An 8,805-nucleotide genomic window follows, 5' to 3' on the forward strand; every position below is an offset into this window, starting at 1 on the left:
TGATAAGGAGACAGTAGGAGGAGATGTACCGATGGAAATTTTATTGGTATAACAAAGAATGATCAGCACAAATACAAGATAGCTACCTTTGATGGGCATATCAATGTCACTTATGTTGATAGTGGATAAAGTGAGATAAACTATTGGGATAAGGTAGCTAGGGTTACACCGATGGTACCAAAGCAATTTTGTCATTGCAATGACTAACATCAACTTGAGTCCATTGTTAAATCAATTCAAATTCCTAGGTGGATTGTCATTTGATGTTTATAAATGATAAACTTTTAAGAATGCATAGACATAATTAAAAGGCATTTGTAATTCAATTGAGGAAAATAGTGAAGTTGCAAAGGAAATATTGGGCATAATGGTAGAGCAGAGGAAGGAAAGAATTTATAGATGAATGGAACCGATTGTATTATCCAACAAGAGGAAACCACAAAAATAAAAAAATAAAAAGGGGAGAAACATTTTTTTTAAAATAATGAGCCTCCTTTCAAGAGATTATACTAGGATTTTATTGACCAAATGCAAGTTCCAGGGGCAAGGTCAAGATGATCAAAGATAAATTTTCCTAACAAAGATAAACTTGATGATAAGCACATTGAGGTAGGTGATGTTTGGACTAGGATAAGGGGTTATGAATTAGTTATGTTTCATTATATCAAGAGAAACATGAATATCTACTACTACATCTAGGCATGAATTGCGATGGTAGGTTGTCACAATTGTGATGGCCACCCATCGCCTAAGCAATAGACTCATAAATTGGCTCCCATTTGACAGGCGTCAAATTTTGTTGTCACAAATTGCGATGACAAGGGCATCTGTCTCAATTGTAATGGACAAAGTTTTCATAACTTGGAAGAAGTGGCAAGAGTTCATGTTGACATCGTCGCAATTACAATAGTAGGCTATCATAATTACAATGTCTTAAGCTTCCAATCTATCACAATTGCAATAGTAGGGCATCATAATTATGACCTCTTAAGCTTCCAATCTGTTGTTGCAATTGTGATGTCCATGTGACGACTATGTTGTGGAAGAAACATTGATTCGTCAGAACTAGCAATCATAATTGTGATGATTTTTTCGACAGTTATATTGTGCAAGTGATGGCTAGCCATTTGAAAAATGCCATCATAATTGTGATGGCTAGCCAAATTATTTTAAAAAATCAAATTTTTTTGTCATTTCAGATATGAGTCTGGAGGAGGCAAAGCTTGTGCCTAAGTTAGTTCTCAAGAAGAGGAAAAGAAATGAAGAATGGGAGAATGACAAGAAGTGGCAATTGGAAGTTGAAAAAGTAAAAAATGCTACAAACCACAAACTAATATTTAAGAAGGTTGGGGAATATTCAAAGGAGTATACAGAGAAGATAATAAATTGCTTGATTTGTGAGTCATGTGTCACCATTCCATCTAGTGTTAAGTGTGTACCTTGTTTTCTTTTTGGAAAGTTTTATATAAATTCATGAGTCACCAAGGAGTATGTGAATCCTTTAATAAATTATTAGGTTTTTTATTATTGTTTCATCATGCCTTCTAGGGTTGAGGAATGTACCTTAGTAAGTTTCTTGTGTACTTTGTGATAAAAATCAAGAGCGGGACATTATCAGATTGAAGAGAGAGGCAAAAATGAAAGGAGGCTTTTATATTGAGCCAAAAGCTAAGCTATTGTCCATTATTCATATCTGTGAGTAAGTACCTAGTCTATAGTATTTATATACCTTGTACTTTCTTGGTCTTTATATAGTGATAGATTTGGTAGACTATTAGCTCTCTAGTCTATTTTTCATTAAAAAAAAAAGAGCAACTATTTTTTTTCCATATTTTATTATAATATATTTATATCACTTCTATTTTAAATAAAGAGGAACATAAAATTATTAGTCTTCACCAATTTCTAATATAATTTTTAAAGTAGTTTTTTTTATTTATTGAGTTTCTTATTTTTTCTATTCATTATCAATGATATGCATCCTAAGAAAAGAACAATTTTGTGACTTTTGTGTTTGAGGCAGGTTGGTCCTTTTTTAGCTTGACATGTCTTTTTTGCACTTTTTGTTTCTAAAATAGTGGTTAGTGATTGCTTTTGGATGTATATACAATATTCCAGTGATATTGACGAGCTATGGTACTTCATTTTAGATCTTCAATGGCATGTTTCTAATGATGAACAAAGAAACAATGAACATGTTGCATCAGGTTGAGCCATCTGTGACCTTTGGGTATGTTCTTGGTCAGTTATAAGCATTATGTAGATCAGTTTTTTCTTATTTCATAGATTCTTGTGTCTACTGTTATTTAATTCTCTTGCTTAATTCTTTCTAGATATCCAAATTTATAAAGCATAAGAGAATTGATTTACAAGAGAGGTTATGGAAAGGTTGATAAGCAGTGGATTCCTTTGACTTGCAACTCTGTCATTGAAAAGGTACTTGTGTTCATGATGCCTTTTTGAGTTAGTCAGTATGTTTTCCCAGTGCTTATTATTTCTACCTTGTTGCTTGTGAATAGGTTTTAGGTAAATATGGCATAATCTAAATTGAAGATCTTATCCATGAGATTGTTACTGTTGGCCCTAACTTCACAAAAGCGAACAACATTTTAAGGCCATTTAAACTCAGCACTCCATTCAATGGATTGAAGAAGAAACACAACCACTACATTAAAGGTGGTGATACTGGCAATCATGAAAATTCATACATTAAAATTAGATTGGTCAAGTACCCCAACATTGCACAAACTGCTCTCAAGGATATTACATAGCCAAGTTTTGATTTTCAATTCCTACTTGCTAGTAGGAAGTCAAAAAACCTAGTTTGGATACAAAATTAGAAGTCTGGTATTCTAATTCCATTTTTCCAATTTTGAAACAAATGCAAAAATTTTCAAATCCAATTTTTGAAAAAGCCAATTCCTGTCATCTTCCACGAACCAAACAGACCCTTATGGATCTCTCTGGGAAAACAAATTGTGAGAAAATTTGTAGTTACTTAACTTCAATTATTGTAATTGCATTTCTGAAGTTGGTCTAGGATATGTGGAAGTTTTTATAATACTATTTTACAAACTTGCCCTCCTTCAATTTTAAAAGAAGCAATGCAATAACTCCAACTGGCTTCCTTTCCCTAGCGGGCCTTGTGAAACTAAAAAGCCTAGATCTAGAGTGATGCCCACAAATTCATGGGGACTAATGCATCTAAAAGGACTCCCCAAATTGGATTTGTTTGATATTGGATGGTTATTATAGAAGAGAAGATTCTCGTATGTTCTAGAGTTTTGCCCTTAAATCCTTAGTGAATAGCCTAGCACCTAGCTAAAAAATATACAAACCCTATTTAGGATGTATTTTATTCTACCTCTTTCCATAGACTATTGTACTTTCATAATCACTTATGAGAAAATCCTTATGGAGTTTAAGAATTCCATCATATTGGATCCTCTCCACTCCATGGAAAAATGGGTCCCTAATGTTCACTTTTGCAATTGGACTAGTGTTACCTATATCGAACAAGCAATAGGGTGCAATTTCTTGAGCTAAACGATATGCAATTAGAGGATTCCATTTCCCCTTCAATTGGTAATCTCTCATTCCTCACATAACTTGATCTTTGGAAAAAAATAGTTTTTTAGGTTCAACTACATAGGGAATGGGGAGACTTCAAAGCTTCAAGGTTTTTAAATCTTTACACCAATCTATTACAGGGCTCTATTTGAATGAATTTGACTTCTTGCAAAAACAAGAATTGTTACTAGTTGACAATCGATTGACTAGAATAATTCCTTCATAGTTGGGTCTTCTTACAAATCTACATTTCCTTTCTCTCAACTCCAATACCATTTCTGGTAACATCCCTCCATGTATTGGAAATCTCTCCTACCTAGAAATATCATGTATTAGAGATACTTCCATTGAAAGATTATGATTTTTAATCTGCTTGTCGATCAGAACCTGATAGGCTCCCTATCTATTTTACTACTTTGTAGCTCACATTTTGTAATCTATAATTGAGTTCTAGGTTCAAATTTAGAACACAGAGAAAAAGAATGAATATATGTTACACATTGTAATTTGTAACATCTAATCAATTAGCAAAATCTATATTTCATGTGAGAGCTAACCCCCAACAAGACTTAGGTGCAGATGTACTCTTCAAAGGGTTTTAAGGAAATCCCTCTAGATAAGTTACTTGTTAGGATACATTTCATGATTCCTTCCAATTACCCAACAACTCATTGTAATCAAAATTGTGTAAGACAAATGGCAAGAATGCTCACAAAAAAGGAGGTTTGGTTTTTTTCAACAAATGAGTTCTCTTGAAAAACTTTCTAAGTCAGAGTGTGTCTCAATAGAGACATGCTAAGTAACTAGCATGGTGTGTTACTTGTCTATTGTAGAAACATGTGTGTCTAATGAGCACCCACCAAGAGTTTGAACTATATAACTCATATGCTGATCACACCAATAGAAAAGAAAAACTCCTACATGAAACCTTAGCAAACATTTAAAAGTCTCATTTCTTATATCCTTTTTCAACTAGAAAATATTCCAACCAAAAAAAGAGTCACAATGTTGAAATAGTAAAGACCATAAAAATGAATAGCAAATAACGTTCTCAACTTCTCACCATATCTAGTTTTCTTGAAATCAGCAAGATCTTCTCTAGACAATTGTTCATAATTATGTGGATACATTACTCAAAAGCTAACCTACAAGGATAAATTTCATTTCATTTCAAGGAAGCTCTTTATCAGAAAATTATATAGAAATAAAAATAATGCATGTATCATTTTTAAGGTCCCTCAACATCCAAAGTACACAAAAATAAAAAGTATACTATATACTGTATACTATTAACAAAAAATTTTATCTCTCATAGTCAAGAAAGCACATTAAAATTATGGTTCACTTGCTAATGATACTAATAACTCAAATGTTGGATGAAAAATTGGCAACCTCCTCTCCTTTTTAGCTTCAATTGCAGCTTCATTTCCAATGACATATAATATTCCTTGTGCATTTTATTGAGTTAGTCAGAATATAAGTTGAATTGAAGGTGTAGTGTATAAACTACATACAAAAATACTCTCAATAAATTCAATATAACAAAGAAAAAGAATAGCTTAATATCTTATCATATTATAATAATGCTCAGTAGCACATAAAATCAAGAAGGCTTTCAATTTTATTTGCTAAAAAGTCTCTTACACCACAATCACTTGAGTTAAGGTGTCTTCCATAAGTTACCTTTTTGGCAAAATAGTTTGAAGGTTGTGCCAAAAATTGAATGCCATGGAAGCAATGTCGTATGCTGGATGAGATGTAACTTCCACTAAAACATCAATTATCATCATTGACTCATTTGAACCTAAAGAACATTACCAAATCAAAAATAACCAACATGATCCACCACTAACTATGAACAACTTCTTTCCTCAAAAAAGTAAAATAACTGGATAGCTCAAAGATGAGGGGCTCCAAACTTTGTTGTCATATCACTTGCAATTAATTTAACATAACAGTCACCCATTTCAAAAGATAAGCAAGCCATTGCCTTCTATAATGCCTACCCCTATTTTACATTTCTTATTATATTGTCGAATTCTTTTAGGCCAGCTTAATGATCATGTTTTATGATTAGCAGTACTTGGTTACTGGATTTGATTAGATGTTATTTTATATTCAGTTGAGCTACTTGATACTTAGTAATTTCATGTGTTTATGTTTATCCTTTTGATGATGATACATGTATGTTCATACAATGATTTTGGTTATTTCATGATGATAGTTAGATGTGTGATTTATATGTGGTTTCTATGGATACTTACCCCATACTTGCATGTGTATGATGTACCTGTATGTTTTACTTTATGTATGATGTTTCTTATGCGGTTGAGGGAGGGAGTTGTAGTCACCTACCAGTTAGGATATACATGATGCAACACTTCCCACCATTTCCTATTTACTTTAGATAATATGTGTATGTACATGCTCGGATTTTGTGTAGATTGCAAGTACTGAGAATTGACTTCCCTAAATTGCCAGGATGAGAGTGCCCTATCGCAGTATCTCAATGGTAAAAGAGGGGAGATAATTCTTGAGTCCAAACCCTAACCTTAAGCCAATTGTCCTAGAAAGTAACACAAGTATCTAAGTTTAACCCTTCCAAATTTGTCAAGTGACGTGAATTCATGATTTTGACCCTTGAGTTTGATCTAGTACTCTATTCTTTATAATGAGTTTTCGTATTTAGTCTTGTGGTTCATTGTGATTTTCAATTATAATTAAATCAAATTAAAAGATAATTTAATAATTTAATTTAATGAAAATTTTATAAAGAAAAATTATATTTAATTATATTTAATTAGTTGAGAAATTAATTAAATAAAAGAATTAAATTTAAAGATATTGTTAAAGTTCTAGTTTTGGCGTAATCATATTTATTTAATTTAATAATAATATATTTAGGAATTTAATTTTTATAATAAACTCTAAATATTATTATTAAGTTAGATTAATAAATATTTTATTAAAAATGTCTCATGAATTAATAAAAGAGAGAAAGGAATTGATTTAATAAAGTTGTTTTAATAGAATTGCAAAATGTTGCACATGAAAATTAAAATATAATAAAATAATTAAGAAAAAGGTTTCGCGTGATTGCAAAACCAAAGCCCTAATTCGAGAAAGCTCTTTATTAAGGAATTAGAGCTCGTTTCTCCATACCAAGATTTGAAGGAGCAAATTTCTGAGAAGAGGGTTTTCGAAAGAAGGGGAAATTTCTTGCGAGCTCTGTTTGTTCATTGTTTTAGCATTAGATCTAGGTAGGATCTTATGGATTTTGTGCAGCAGTATTCGTATTGTCTTCTCTGTGTTTGTGGATCTGTATTTAAAGTTTATTTGGGTTGAAACCCTTTTTGCAAATTTCATTGTTCTTCGTTTCAATATCATTTGTATACGAATCAAAAATTAGAAATCCTTGTTTTGTAAATTTAGATATTAGTATTTGGTTCAGGTAGTGTTTGGAAAGAAATCAAACAAATTTGAGATGTGAAATGTGATTAGTTATTCGTATTTTTCCTATCAAATCTTGTATGTAAATTGTTTAAAATATATATATTTTATATATATATAATAAATTAGTTTCCTTGAAATTGCCAATTTAAAAATGGAGTTCAGCAAATATTTTAACAGACGGCAAATTTGTTTTATGTTTTAATAAAACATATTATATAAATAAATAAAATAATTATTACAGTGGACGAGGGCCACCACCCCCCACCCCCCCTTCCTCCCTTCACTGGTCATCGTGTAGCCAGGCTACTAAGCAGCGTGTGACTGTTGTGAGCAGACCGTAGCTGCTACAGTACCCTGCGACTGCTTACAGTAGCGCACATCTTCTTGTGCAGCTAGGATCGTGTGAGCCCAAGGGCTGTGATCACGGGTCTCACAAAAGGTATTCACATTTTTTTTGTTTTTTCTTAAATTTAATATTTTATTAAATTTTATCAATTAAAGATTTAAATATAGTTTGTATGGTTAAATATTAATTAATATTAAATATTAGTAGTAATTGTTAATAACTTTTATTATATTATTTAATTAATTATTTTTATTTTTATTAAGTAATATTAATATTATTTTATTAATAATTTAATCATTATTCTAATTATTTAATAAGTTGTTATGTAATTTTAACAATGTTTATAAAAAAGAATATTATTTTTAATTGTGATATTGCTATCAGGATTTAACTGTGTGATTTTGAGCTAAACTCATTTCATGAGTAGTGATTCAACATGAATCCATCTCTCATGAGAATAAATGGAACACTTAGCACTTATTGGATCTAGGTGATGCTCATAGGGGTGAAGCATTGAGACTTCTCGGGAGGTCACCCATCCCAGTACTACTCTACCCTGAGCGCGCTTAACTACGGAGTTTCCTCCATGGTTAAACCCAAAGCTTGCAATCCCATTTGCAAAACCTGCACCAAGTGTTGTGTCTTATGAAACATTCATTAGAAAGCCCCTTAAGCTCATCAATTGATAAGTACGAAATAATTTCCATAGTAAGTTATATTGTGATATTGCTATCAGGATTTAACTGTGTGATTTTGAGTCAAACTCATTGACCCATATTTAATGAGTAGTGATTCAACATGAATCCATCTCTCATGAGAATAAATGAAACACTTAGCACTCATTGGATCTAGGTGATGCTCACAGGGGTGAAGCACCGAGACTTCCCGAGAGCTTACCCATCCCAGTACTACTCTAGCCTAAGCGCGCTTAACTACAGATTTTCCTCCATGGTTAAACCCAAAGCTTGCAACCCCATTTGCAAAACCTTCACCAAGTGTTGTACCTTATGGACCATTAATTAGAAATCTCCTTAAGGTCATCAATTGATAAGTAGGAGATAATTTCCAAAGTATGTCAAATTGTGACATTGCTATCAGGATTTAACTATGTGATTTTGAGTCAAACTCATTGATGGGTGACCTCCCGAGAAGTCCCAGTGCTTCACCCCTGTGAGCATCACCTAGATCCAATGAGTGCTAAATGTTCCATTTATTCTCATGAGAGATGGATTCATGTTGAATCACTACTCATGAAACATGGGTCAATGAGTTTGACTCAAATTCATACGGATAAATCTTAATAGCAATAGCACAATTTGACTTACTGTGGAAATTATCTTCTACTTATTATTTTTAAGTTTAAATGTTATGAGATCTAGAAATTGAGTGTTGATTAAAATCAATAGGGAATAATTATGTTATTTAATTTGTTTAAA

The 8,805-nt window shown here is 32.0% G+C and overlaps 1 pseudogene; it reads left to right on the forward strand.

The window, feature by feature from the left end:
• The first annotated feature begins 1,201 nt into the window (after nucleotides 1-1,201).
• On the forward strand, nucleotides 1,202-2,771 carry LOC149538278 (large ribosomal subunit protein uL30y-like; annotated as a pseudogene).
• Nucleotides 2,772-8,805: the final 6,034 nt, after the last annotated feature.

This window comes from Cupressus sempervirens, chromosome 9 (assembly GCF_028749045.1).
Source record: "Cupressus sempervirens isolate cs-2001-9-10 chromosome 9, ASM2874904v1, whole genome shotgun sequence".
In the NCBI taxonomy this organism is placed as follows: Eukaryota; Viridiplantae; Streptophyta; class Pinopsida; order Cupressales; family Cupressaceae; genus Cupressus; species Cupressus sempervirens.